The sequence below is a fragment of the Chlorocebus sabaeus genome, unplaced genomic scaffold, assembly GCF_047675955.1.
Source record: "Chlorocebus sabaeus isolate Y175 unplaced genomic scaffold, mChlSab1.0.hap1 unalloc_scaffold_236, whole genome shotgun sequence".
NCBI lineage: Eukaryota > Metazoa > Chordata > Mammalia > Primates > Cercopithecidae > Chlorocebus > Chlorocebus sabaeus.
Window position 1 is genome coordinate 416530 of NW_027327522.1, and position 12405 is coordinate 428934.

At 47.5% G+C, this 12405-nt stretch overlaps 1 long non-coding RNA gene across 3 annotated transcripts in view; it reads right to left on the bottom strand.

The window, feature by feature from the left end:
• Positions 1 to 1361: 1361 nt before the first annotated feature.
• LOC140711162 (uncharacterized) overlaps positions 1362 to 12405 on the bottom strand; it is a 62219-nt gene continuing 51175 nt past the window's right edge. For all 3 annotated transcript variants that reach the window (XR_012092305.1, XR_012092307.1, XR_012092303.1), the window contains one exon: positions 1362 to 2161. This is a non-coding gene — a long non-coding RNA (uncharacterized lncRNA). The remainder of the gene's footprint in view (positions 2162 to 12405) is intronic.

Consider the following 12405-nt stretch of genomic DNA (forward strand, 5'->3'; position numbering starts at 1 on the left):
TTATATCATAGAAGGGAGAGGATGATATTATTCCCCGTAGAGCAGGAGGCATACACCCAGTCTGGGATATTGTTCCTAATATCCATCGGGGGGAGAGGCTAATATTACTTCCAATATGACAGGGGGTATACATCCACCCTGTGATACTCTTCTTAATATTCCTAGGCCGAGAGGTTGATATTACTCCCAGTATCACAGACACTGTACATCCCCGTGTGATATTCCTCCTGATATCCGGAACAGGAGAAGATGGTTTTAATCCCCATATCGAAGGAGGTGAACACCCACTCTGTGATATCTTTCCTAATATGCAGGGGGAGAGAGGATAATATTATTCCCAATATTGCAAAAGATGTGCACATGCCCCCGTGATATTGTCCTTAATAATCCAAGGCACAGAAGATAATGTTACTCCCAATATTGCAGAAAGTGTACACCCCCACAGTGATGTTGTTTCCATGATCCAGGAGGGAAGAGGATGATATTACTTTCAATATCGCAGGGTGTGTACACGCCCCCGGTGATACTGTTCCCAATTTCCACCCAGGAGAGGATGATACTACTCCGAATATCGCAGGGATTAAAAACACGGGGGTGTACAGTGTCTGTGATACTAGGAGTAATATCAACCTCTCAGCCTTGGAATATAAACAATATCACAGGGTGGATGTACACCCCCTGCCACGTTGGGAGTAATATCCTCTCCCTTTGAAGACATTAATAACAATGTCACAGGGCCGGTGAACACAGCCTATGACACTGGAATTATTATCATCCTCTCCTCCTCTGGATATTAGAAATCATAACACAGAAGACCTGTACCCTCCCTGTGATATTGGGACTAATATCATACTCATCTTCCGTGAATATAAGGAGCCATATCACCGGGTGGCTGTCTATTCATTGCTATGTTGGGAGTCATGTCATACTCTACCACACTGGATATTAGGATTTGTGTCACAGGGTGAGTGTGCGCTTATTGCGATATTAAAACTAAAACCATGCTCTCCCTCCCTGGATATTAGGAATGACATCACAGGTAGGTGTACACACCCTGCGGTATTAGGAGTAATAATATGATTAATTATTAAACACTAATGACCAATTTTAATAATTATCGATGACACTATTAATCTGGGAAGTAAACTCCCAGATTTGGGATGTACTTCAGAGGTAGAATATTCATCCCGTCTTCTTTCCAGATGCCTGAGCACAGGGCCTTTCCGTGCTTCTCCCCCGATCCTAAGAGTAGCTGAGGTCGAGACTCACTGAAAGCTCTAGGTAAAGATATCCCACCATGCACAGGCTATCTCCGTTCTCTGACCTGGGAACAACTCTGACCAGGATTGCACATCTAGAAGGCCTGGAAACTGAGTGGGATTTTCTGAGCAACGCCAAATGGCTGCTCCCTTTCCACCGCCGTTGAGGGTCGTTACCTTGGTTATCCAGATCACCTAGAAACTATCAGTATCCAGAATCAACAAGATCAACTCTCTGCTCCTCTGACAGCAGAAGGAGCATGACCAAAATGAACCAAAGAGCATGGCAGGAAACGACGTGACCGGAAAGCTCAGAGAATGGCCACAGGGGGATGTAAGCAGGCGTTCCCACCTGAATCATGAATAATTAATGAAGCGCAAATCCAGGGGAAATCGAGTTTCAGCAGGTGCAACTCATCCAACAGGAGATGGCCAGAGGGCCAACAAGATTCAGCAACTGAGAGTCGGGTGTAGTGTCAAGTGGGACGCGACTGGTTCCAAAGCTCTAGAAGACCATGGGGCCACTTGGACCAAGTGAGAAAATGCCCCCAGTGTGCTGGTTCACCATTCCGACTCCTGCCTGTCTCTTCCCGTCCAGGGAACTTGGACCCTAACTCGTGCAGGTGCAGATGACGAAGGGCAGAATGAGGGGACGTGGCACCCAAGTTCCCCGACAAGAGAGTTCCACAGAAAGTCCGCTGGATCTTCGCAAATCCAGAGAAATGGCAACAGGACCCAAGGAAATAGAGCCCCACCGGTGTCCTGGAGACTCTTCAGGCATAATGCCTGGAGCCGCAGGATGAGCTGAAAAAGGAGCCAGGCACCGAAGGACAAAGAGGTGTTGACTTTCTTCATCTGGGTTTCCCAGTGCAGTCCAATTCACGGTGGTTTCCAAGGGCTTCCTGGAGGAGAAAACACGTGAGGGTGTGGTCAGGGTTTTCTGATGACGCACTTACTGTGGGGAAGAAGGAGAAGCTCTGAAGATGGATAACGACCGAGATTGCATGTCAAGGTGCACCTCCTTGATGACACTGAGGTCTACGTTGAAATAGAGTAAATATGGTACAATTACACTGTGTCTATTTTAGCACCTTGTTTAAAAAAAAAAAAAAGAGATGTAAAACCAGACAGGGGTACATGCACCAGTGCTACATACCTGACGGGAAACATCTATTCTTCAAAGCTTGCAGCTGTACAGGTAGGTTTTAGAATGTCTGTCCATAGTGAACATCGTCTTAGAGTGGGCTGGACAAATAGACCTTTCCAGGTCATGTAATTGGATTAAGTTGATTAGGTTAGGGTCCGTTTCGCGTCAGGGGTCCAGAGGCACTATAAAAGGCAACCTGGAAAGCAAAGGTCCCTCTCTGCCCCTTCCTCCGGCTTCCTGAAGGCTGCACCGCTTCCAGCAGGGCTGCTCCAGCACCTGCCCATCTGAGCGCCAGTGCACCTGTCCATCTGAGCGCCAGCCGAGGAAAGAAAGTAGACCTGTAATTTCAGGTTAGTTTCCCTGAACGACTGGTTGTTTCACGTAATCCCTGAGGGGTTGGGGGAAAAGAGACAAAGGAAAGTGAAAGAAACAGATCACACTGGGGCTCGCTGATGCGGTAGGATGTGTTCTCCTTACCCGTAATTCTTGGAACAGAAAGCGAGAAAACATTTCCATCTCCATGCCTGGGAGAAGAGCCAGATGGAAATGCAAAAAGAAATTTACTCCAGCATGCTGAATTGGTGGGTAAATGGAAAAAGAACTTTGGAAAAGGGGTGGTTTGCCCTTTAGCCATGTAAGAAATTCATATGCCACTTGTTCAGCGTTTGTTTAGATGAATTCGTATGGCGTGTGTAAAATACCAGAAAAATAAATAAAGAGGGGCTGGAGCTAAAGCCAAAAAGACAGAGCAGGAAAGACCATCACCTGCTAGTGTGGTAGAGAGGGAGATAACTTCTCTCGATGAATTTGTGTTTGGAAGTTGCCTAATGAAACGGCAAGAGTAGCCATTTGAGTTCTGATAGGAAGCATCCCTTATCCCTGACTTCAAGCAGACCTGCCAAGGGGTGACATCGGCCATGCCCTGTAGCTTCTATTCTTTTGTCCCTCAGGGGAGAGAGAATCATTGTGTCTTCTACTGGAGTGAGTGGTGATAGACCTAAGTCCAGTCTCCAGAATCAGTTGTTTGGTTGGGATTGAAATCTCAACTCCAACTCCGCATACCTAGGCCGTGGGCCATGTGGCAGGTGAAGTTTACTCTTGGACCAGGTAGTCACAGCAGAGGAACACACAATATCTGAGGATGCACACACCACATTGTGATCCACAGATTTGACCGACGGGTGGTGAGGTCTCCTCATGACCACACCGTCATGGAATTAGCTGAGGGTTTCTTGTGGGTGTGTGAATATCCAATGTGCCTAACCATCGCTTTGTGTGTGTTTGTGCGTGATTCAGGTGACCCAACCATCAACCCCTGAAAAAGGCGGCCATAAAACGCCCAGGAGATGAAGATGATGGCACGTCATGACCCCAAAAGTGGGGTAAACAGACTCGTGAGAGCCCAGACACTCCAGAAGCAGCAGAGGGCCCCAGTTGGGCCAAGGGCTCCCCCACCCGATGAAGAAGATCCCAGGGTATGTCTAGCCCTGGAATCTTTTGGGTATCGAGGGGGGAGGAGGGGGCGAGTGTCACACGGTCCTCAGAGACTGGGTTGGTTTCCAAAGAGTTCTGCCAGCACCACCCGGGTTGCTTTTCCCATCCAAGGTGGGCCTGGCTTGGGACCTCCTCCGCGGTCCGACAGGTCCCTGGAGAGACTCTTGGGAACAACTTCCCTTTCCACTCAGAATCCTGTGTAGCCAGATTGGGCTGTGTTGTGGACATCGGGTTCACGATCGTCCCCGCTAGAACCCTGAGTCCTTCCTTTGAGAGTTCCTCCCTCACATGGGCTTTGGGAGGGAACATCATAACCGAACCCTCCCGCCACTTAAGGGCCCCCATGCCGGTGTCCCCGCTTTGGAATCCTCACTCAGTTCTGAATTCACAATCCGTCTCAATGTTGACATTGGATCACTGCCTGTGGCTTCAGCTCATTCACTGACATCACTTCCTTTCCACCCACAGGTCAAGTGCAAAAACTGCGGGGTCTTTGGCCACACGGCCAGAAGTACCAGGTGCCCCATGAAGTGCTGGAACGGAGCCCTGGTTCCCCAGACCTTTGGGAGAAAGGAAGGGAAGGAAAACCGGAAACCATGGAAGCCCCAGGTTCGAAGGAACCCTGGGCCCTTGAACAAGGAAAAGGGAGAGAAGGAAGCCAGACCAAGGTGAGCAGTGGGAGGGGTTTTCACCACCCTTAGGGTACTGCCACCTAAGGACACAGTGTCTCTGCACCCGCACACCGTGTGCCTTTCCGTCTCTGGGACAGGGAAGGAACGCTGCAGAGAAACAGACCGGGTTCCCCATCCGGGAGCTCCTTTGGCTCTGGGAGATTCAGGGACGGTGGAGAGGCGGGGGCGCTTCGTGCAGGTTCTCCATGACAGGGGGAAAAGCAACGGAATGCAAATGACAGTCCTTACTTGGGAAGCCTAGAGGGCCACCAGCAGGATGGGAAGGTTGGCACATGAGGGAAGGTGCAGAGGCGGAAAGGGCACAAAAGTTCCATTTATGTATCACAAAACACAGAACGGGACTGGGCCCCAGACAGGCTTCTCCCTGTCTCCTGGGGAGAACCAGGGGGCAGGGCCTGAACTTTTTCTCTTCTGCAGGCAACAAGACCTGTAGAGGAAGGCTCTCCTCCAGATCTTTTCCGGGACACCTCCGGAGAAGCTGCCGCCAAATCGAAAAGAATCCATGGAATCTTGTGATTATCTGAGGGTGAGTGTCACCCTGGGCCGCTGGTCTTTTTCTCCTCTAGGTCACCCTGGTTGATTTCCTTTCAGGTTCCCGTGTGTGTGAGGGGATCGGGGAACCCTTTTTCCCTGCCTTCTTGGGGTCAGGGACTCCACGATCCTTCCAGGTCCATTTGATTCCAGATGAAGGCATCTGAAGATGCCGTATTTCCTGCTGCTTTCTTTCTGTGCAATGATGGCAAGCCTGCCAACAACATCTTCCTAGCGGCGTGAGGAAATTAGTCCCTCTGGGGCGCCAAACATGGAGGAGGCTCACCCCAGGAACATGCATGTTTTCAGAAAAGACGTCCTGGGAACACTTGAGCCACCGACCTGCCTTCAGATGGACATTAGTCCGTCCCACTTCATGGAAGGCTGAGTGGAGGCGCTTTGATCCAGTGAATGCCCAAGACACAGTCTTTAGAAAAATGGTATTCTCAGATCATAGCTCGAGAGTGCATTTTTCATGGGTCTTGTCCCGATCAGCACTCACCTTGAGGATCTGTCCCTACTTCCAAGGACCGCCTGTCCATACTGTATTAAGAATTTCCTGCTGTGTGCACCTTGTCTTTGAATGTGATTGATTTCCATGTTGGCTCGATGCCGAGGAACCTCTAACGTGTGTGGTCTCCTTTCTTTCAGGTTGCAAGCAGGCCAATTCCGGTCCACACAATTAATAAGAGGCCACGCGTGGACACTGCCCTCACTGATGGCTCAGCTACCAAAATGTCTGACACGGTATCCGTCTTGGCTTCACTGTCTCCCCTCAGAAAAGCCAGTCCGAGCTCCTCGTCAAGTCTCCGACCAAAGGAACGACAGACAGGGGCTGTGGCCGACATCCCTCAGCCTGGAGTCAGGCAGCAGGGCCCGGAGCCTCTCGTCGTGGTGAAGCCGACACACAGCAGGCCTCAGGGTGGCAGTCGAGAAGTTCCCCAGGCTGCCTCCAAGCCCCACGGCCTGATCCGGGTCATCAGCCCCCAGGCACAAGACAATCGTGCTGCGGTGACCTCACAGCCCTGCCCACCAGCCGACACACACAGCTTGGGCCTCGGCTCCAATCTCAGTTTCAGGCCAGGAGCCAAGAGAGCTGCCCAGGCTCTGACTCAGGCTTGCCTGAACTTCCCCAAGAAACCGAGAATGGGTTCCTTCCAGATGCCCGAAAATGCCATCCAGGGAGGTGAGCTGGGGGCCCCGGAGACTCTCCAACCTCTGCCAGCTGCAACCGAACTCAGACCAAGTCCGTCGCCCCAGATGAGCAGGGGGACACCCGCCCAGGTGCCCAGCAGCGACCGGCAGCCTCCGCACAGCAGACCTTGCCTGCCTACTGCCCAGGCCTGCACCATGTCCCATCACCCAGCGGCCAGCCACGATGGGGCCCAGCCTCTCAGAATGCTCTTCCGGAGACTGGAAAACGGATGGTGGAGCTCCAGCCTCCTGACAGCTCCCTCGTTTCTCTCTCCTGAGAAGCCGGGAGCCTTCCTCGTTCACAGCCGTCATGTCTCAGAGAAGTCTGAGGCTCCCTGTGTTCCTGTCCCCCTGAGTGTCCTCTATGAGGACCTTCAGGTTTCCTCCTCCTCAGAGGACAGCGATTCTGACCTGGAGTGAGACTACAGATGGCCGGGGCTCCATTGCATCCAGTTCCCGTGATTTGGAGGGGTCTGTGGGACTGAGGAGCACAGAGCAGAGAGCAGACTGTGTGTGGTGATTCCCAAGCTCCCCAGCTGTGGTGCTTCTGGGGATGTTGGAGCCCAGGCCAGGCAGGGACCACATGCAGAGACTCTGCCTCATCGAATTCTTGTGAGGGACATTGTAGTTCGCAGGGCGCTCCGGAAACCCACCACCAGAAGCTTCTGTGCCAGTGATTCGTTGCCTCAGAAACTGGTTGATGGTGACGCGTGGGAGTCAGACTTCCGCTGTGATGTCAGTAGGAAACTGGGGAATGACTGTGCATTTGCTCTCTAGATGACTGAATCAGGGAACAGTTAGGGAACCCTGAGAGATGCAGGCCTTCAGCTGCGCCCCGCCCTGACAGCAGTGTTTTGGACGCTGTGAAGCGTTCTGCGCAAAGCGTTCTTGGGGTGTTTCCTCAGCCTCGAAAATTGGGCTCTGGAATGCCATTGGAAATAGGTGTGTTTAATTTGTTTTGAAGTGAATAAAATTCTCAAAAAGATGACGTACTCTCTTTTGACTTTCATTCCGTGTTTGTGTGTAACTGATTTTCCAAGGGCTTGAAAATTTCTTGACTGGTCAGCAATCCAAGTCATTTTGTCTCTGAAACAGAGTTGATTGAGGGGACCGCAGGTCTTCGCAGGACCTGTGACTTCTTAAGCATCCACAGGGGCAAGAGAACCTCAGCCCCACTCTACCAACACGCACCTAGTCAAATTCCGCCAAGTGAATCTCACGCACGCTAACACGTGGGGAGTGTTGCTTACACCACGAGTCCCCATTTGGCTCACGGTGATGCCACATATGGGGTTTCACACGTATGTGTTGCACCGTAGTCCACTTTACAGTGGTAGAATAAATGTATTGGCTTTCTGTCGGTTTGTTGGAGGCAAAAACCTGTGATGTTGTTGGTTTTTGGTGGGAGAGTTTCACTTTCGAAAAGAAAATACTCTGAAAATGGAGGTTGTCCTAGACTGTATTTCAAGGTGAGTCTACTTGATGCCAGTGAAGCATATTTTGGCATATAATACATATGGTTATATTATATTTTGTCTATATTACCTCATTTAAAAAAACCATTTTGTGAAAAATGTCAGAGTTAGATATACCAATGTTCAATTTCTGATCACGTGTCCAGAAGCACTGTAAAATGCAGCCTAGAATGCAAAATTCCCAGCCACTTCTTTGTTGAACTCTCTGCAGAGCAGCATTGCATTCAGGAGTTTTCAAGGTGCACTAGTGTGGCATGAGCTGGTCTCTGGCTTCCTGCGGAAGTTAGAATCCTGCAGATTGTTTAGGGGTGGTATCTGCTTGTCCCATCTTTCCAGGTCATCATTAACCTTTCCTTGGCACCCACGTGGACTCAGAACTTACCTAGAGTCACAGGCAGGTCTGGGAAGCTGGCCTTGAGCCTTTGTGCAGTCCATGATGGTTCCATGCCTCTGATCCGCTGGGGCACATTCTGCAGAGGGATGGGCTGGCATAAGCTGTCCCTGCCTTTCTGAAAATCACGGAGATTCCTGGTACCTGAAGCCACACAGAAATATCTGTGGAGTTTCAGGCAGGACAAGGATGCCATTCACAGGCTCCTGTTCTTCCACTTAATGGCAGCAAGAGTGATTCCTGGGTTTCCTAATTGACTTCAAAACAATTTTGGTGACTTTGTTGTGTCAATGACCACTCCTGTTTCTGTGGCATCCAGTTCTCCTGTAAGGTTTTTGGGGATTATGTGGAAACTCGTGCATTTTTCCAGAGCCTTACTTCATCCTGGATGCTCTCAGGCATGCACAAGCACATCCCTGCCTTGGTGGCATCTTGGAGCATTGCAGGAGACTCCTTAGGTCTAGGAGGCACTAGGAGGTCCATCAGGAATTGGGAGGGCATGTGTCTGCCCATCTGTAGCATGAAATTCTATTCACCTTCAGAATGCAGATTCTTCCTGAACTAATAAATTATCTTCATCTTGGTGTAAGTAGCCACAAAAGAAAAATTCATATTAACTCCATGAATAAAAATAACTGAAAATCAACAATGAAGTTAATAACGACAATGTTAATTATTATAATATTGATAGTAATAATAAAACAAAGGCATTAGAGATTAGAGATTCCCTTAAGTGAAGGACAATGTGAAGATATAGGGATACATGAGTTGTTTGGACTCAGAGTCCAATGAAACATGTTCCTCAAAGGCAAAGACAAGAAACATAAGGAAAATACAAAGTTCATGGATGACCTCCTGGGCTACCTTGGAACTCATGTGGGAACACTGCAGGCAAAGTGTACCTCGTCTTGGGACTGCCCACCACCCAGCCCCCACTCACCTTCATGAGGTAGGACAGCAGGATAACGGGGAAGGAGTCCATGCAAGGGATGCAAGACTTGTGTCACACCTGATTCAAAGAAGCACTGCTTATGACAGATGTTTATCTCCTAACACTGTGGCACCTCTAACTGCCTGGCTGCATGTCTGCCACCTGTTCTTCTTAGGTCACAGGAGGGACAGACATTACTGTCCACCCATCTGCATACAGAGCCATTGGAGGACGTTATCCTTCTTGCTTCCTCTTTGAAAAAGGGCAACATACACGGCAGATGCCATTCTCTGTCTCTTTGGAAAACTTTACCAGCACATTTAAGGTTTTCTTCAGCCACAGAAAGCCACCTGCTTCAAAGTCTCACCCTCCACAAGTGGCAAGCACACAATTATTAATGGAGGCAAGGGATGCATAGACTTTGCCATGTGATTCAATTGGGACAAATAGGGGAGGCCTTCTTAGCTGAACAGCTCTGTCTGTGCGGCCAGTTGACAAAGTCAGGCTGCGTTGCCATTAGACTTGTCCCTTTGCACATAAGGCTTCACTCTAATCCTTTCCACAGATGTGGATCCTCACATTACTTCCTAATAAACATCCTGCACACTAAACTTCATCTATATCCAGCTCCCTGGGAACAAAACCTGTGACAAAAGTGAAAAGTTTCTAGGGAAAATATGGTTTCCTTATCAGACAGGGATCAAATTCTGCTGAGCTAGAACATAAGGTAAAGTCTGATGCCATCTCATGATTTTTTTTATTAGGACATTACCACTGCCAGCAAAAATTATGTGCATCAATTCATGGGGACAAAAATCATATTGGAGTGGGATGAGGTTGTTGTGAGTTGAGGAGAAATTTTGATGAATGAACTTTACCCTCAGGTGAGTTCAGGAGAGGAGATGAAGATGAAAACAGCTGGAAATAAAAGATGTCCAAAAACATTTTTCTGGTTTTTTAAAAATCAAATTTCAGGTTGGGAGACACTATGTTTAAATTCTAAAAGAATGTAGCATACTGAGAGGAAATAACTATAGATAAATTGTCCTTTTTGTAAATAATACACTTTATGGTACGACAGGAGACCAAGGGACACAACACAAATTTGGAGTTAAAGAAACTAACAGACATTCTCGATACTCAGCTGTTATGGCAGAGATGCCGGAATGATGGATGTCCATGTAGCAGTATTTTTTTTTTTTTTTAGACATAATCTTGATCTATAACTAGGCTGGGGGGCAATAGTGTGATCTCAGCTCACTGCAACCTCCGCCTCCTTGGTTCAAGAAATCGTCCTGCCTCAGCCTCCCAAGTAGCTGGGACTACTTGCGCACCACCACACTCAGCTAATTTTTGTATTTTTAGTAGAGATGTGGTTTCACCATGTTGGCTAGGATGGTCTCCATCTCCTGATCTTGTGATCTGCACCCCTTGGCCTCCCAAAGGGTTGGGATTAGAGGTATGAGCCACTATGCCCAGCCCATGTAGCAGTACTTTTGAACTTAATGGCTGAAAGCATCCACCTCCAAACTTATGTATTATATTCGCAAAAGAGTACAAACCATGTAATGAATTTTAAGGGGAAGACAAGCCTGTGGGAATTCAACAGCCATGGCAACGTTTTGAACTTCTTTTTATTAAACATATAAGAAGTAAGTGAAGTTCAAGACCTAACAGAATTGCCAGGAATTATTTGAAGAATTACCAAGATGACTTAGACACTATGAAATCCTTACGATGCCCTCTGGTGGAGTTTCCTCCTGGAGCCAGTGATTTTAAGCCAGAGGCAAATGTCTCTGCAGGCATAAGAATTCGACTCAAATGTACTCTTCAATTTTAAATGAGATGACAATAAAATTGTCTCCTATATAGTAACAACTTTTTTTTCTTTCAGACAGGGTCTTTTTCTGTTGCCTAGGCTGGAGTGGAATGGGGCACTCTTGGCTCACTGCAATCTCTGCCTCCTGGGTTCAAGTGATTTTCCCACCTCATCCTCCTAAGTAGCTGGGTTTATAAGCATGTGCCACCGTGTCTGACTGATTTTTGTATCAGCAAAATTATTTCTGGGGTGGAGAGTTAGGGACCTTTATTCTCCCATATCCAAAAACGTGTTCTCCAAATGATCTGTCAATACAAATAACTGATACCTATATTTGCTAACCTATCTTTTTCTGTCTTTAAATTCAGAACTAGAGTGTGGAAAAGTTATATTAAGATGGTTTTCTCAATTTTCAACACAAGTGATGGGCTAGGCACTATTCTAGGTGCTACAGATACACATTCACATACCCACAATAGTTTTGCCTTATTACCTCCTACATTCTAATAATGCACCAAAAGAAAAGTATAGATTAGCTTTTTGTTTTTTTGAGATGAAGGTTAATTCTATCACCCAGGGTGGAATGCAGAGGCGCAATCTCAGCTCACTGCAACCTCTGCCTCCTGGGTTCAAGCGATTCTCCTGCCTCAGCCTCCTGAGTATCTGGGATTACAGGCATGTGCCACCATGCCCAGAAAATTTTTGTATTTTTCAGAAAGACGGCTTTCATTATTTTGGCCAGGCTCGTCTCAAACCCCTGGTCTCAAGTGATCCCTGCACCTCGACCTTCCAAAGTGCTGGGATTATAAGCATGAGCCATAGTGCCCAGCCAAAGAGAATAGCTTTAAATAGAAAGCATGAAAACAAAAGAAACATATGCCCATCAATTTTATACTGTATTTGGCCAGGTGCAGAAGACCGACTTGTAGTATTGTAAGGGAATAAGGTCAGTTCACATCTAATTGTTTGGACAAGTCACCAGAAACCAAAAGTTGGAGGAGTTGTATCTTTTGAGGTGGGTTGCACAGGCAAGCAGCAAGTTGCTATCTCTCCAAAGTCCAAAACTGTTCTATGTCTCCTACTGTGGAAAAATGCATCTTCTACTTCATTTCAATTTATATAGGAAAATGCTTAATAAAACTAAAAAGGGCTACATTCTAGGGACACAGCTAGACCACACATATACTGAATCTTGATTCTGGAAACACATCTTGTTCAATGTAATTGGATTTTCATGACAACAAAAATGTAACCCTGACACAATATTGGAGAGTCAAAAGGAAAGGACATTTTGGATTGAATTTTTTTATTTTAAAAAATGTCCTTGAGTTCTATTAACAATAGCTAAAACCTGGGAACAACTCAAATGTCTATCGAGAGGAAATCGATAAACAAATTATACGCATATTATAGAGTAATATTGGGCAATAAAGGCGGATGATCAACTCTATTAATCAACATCTTGGAACAAT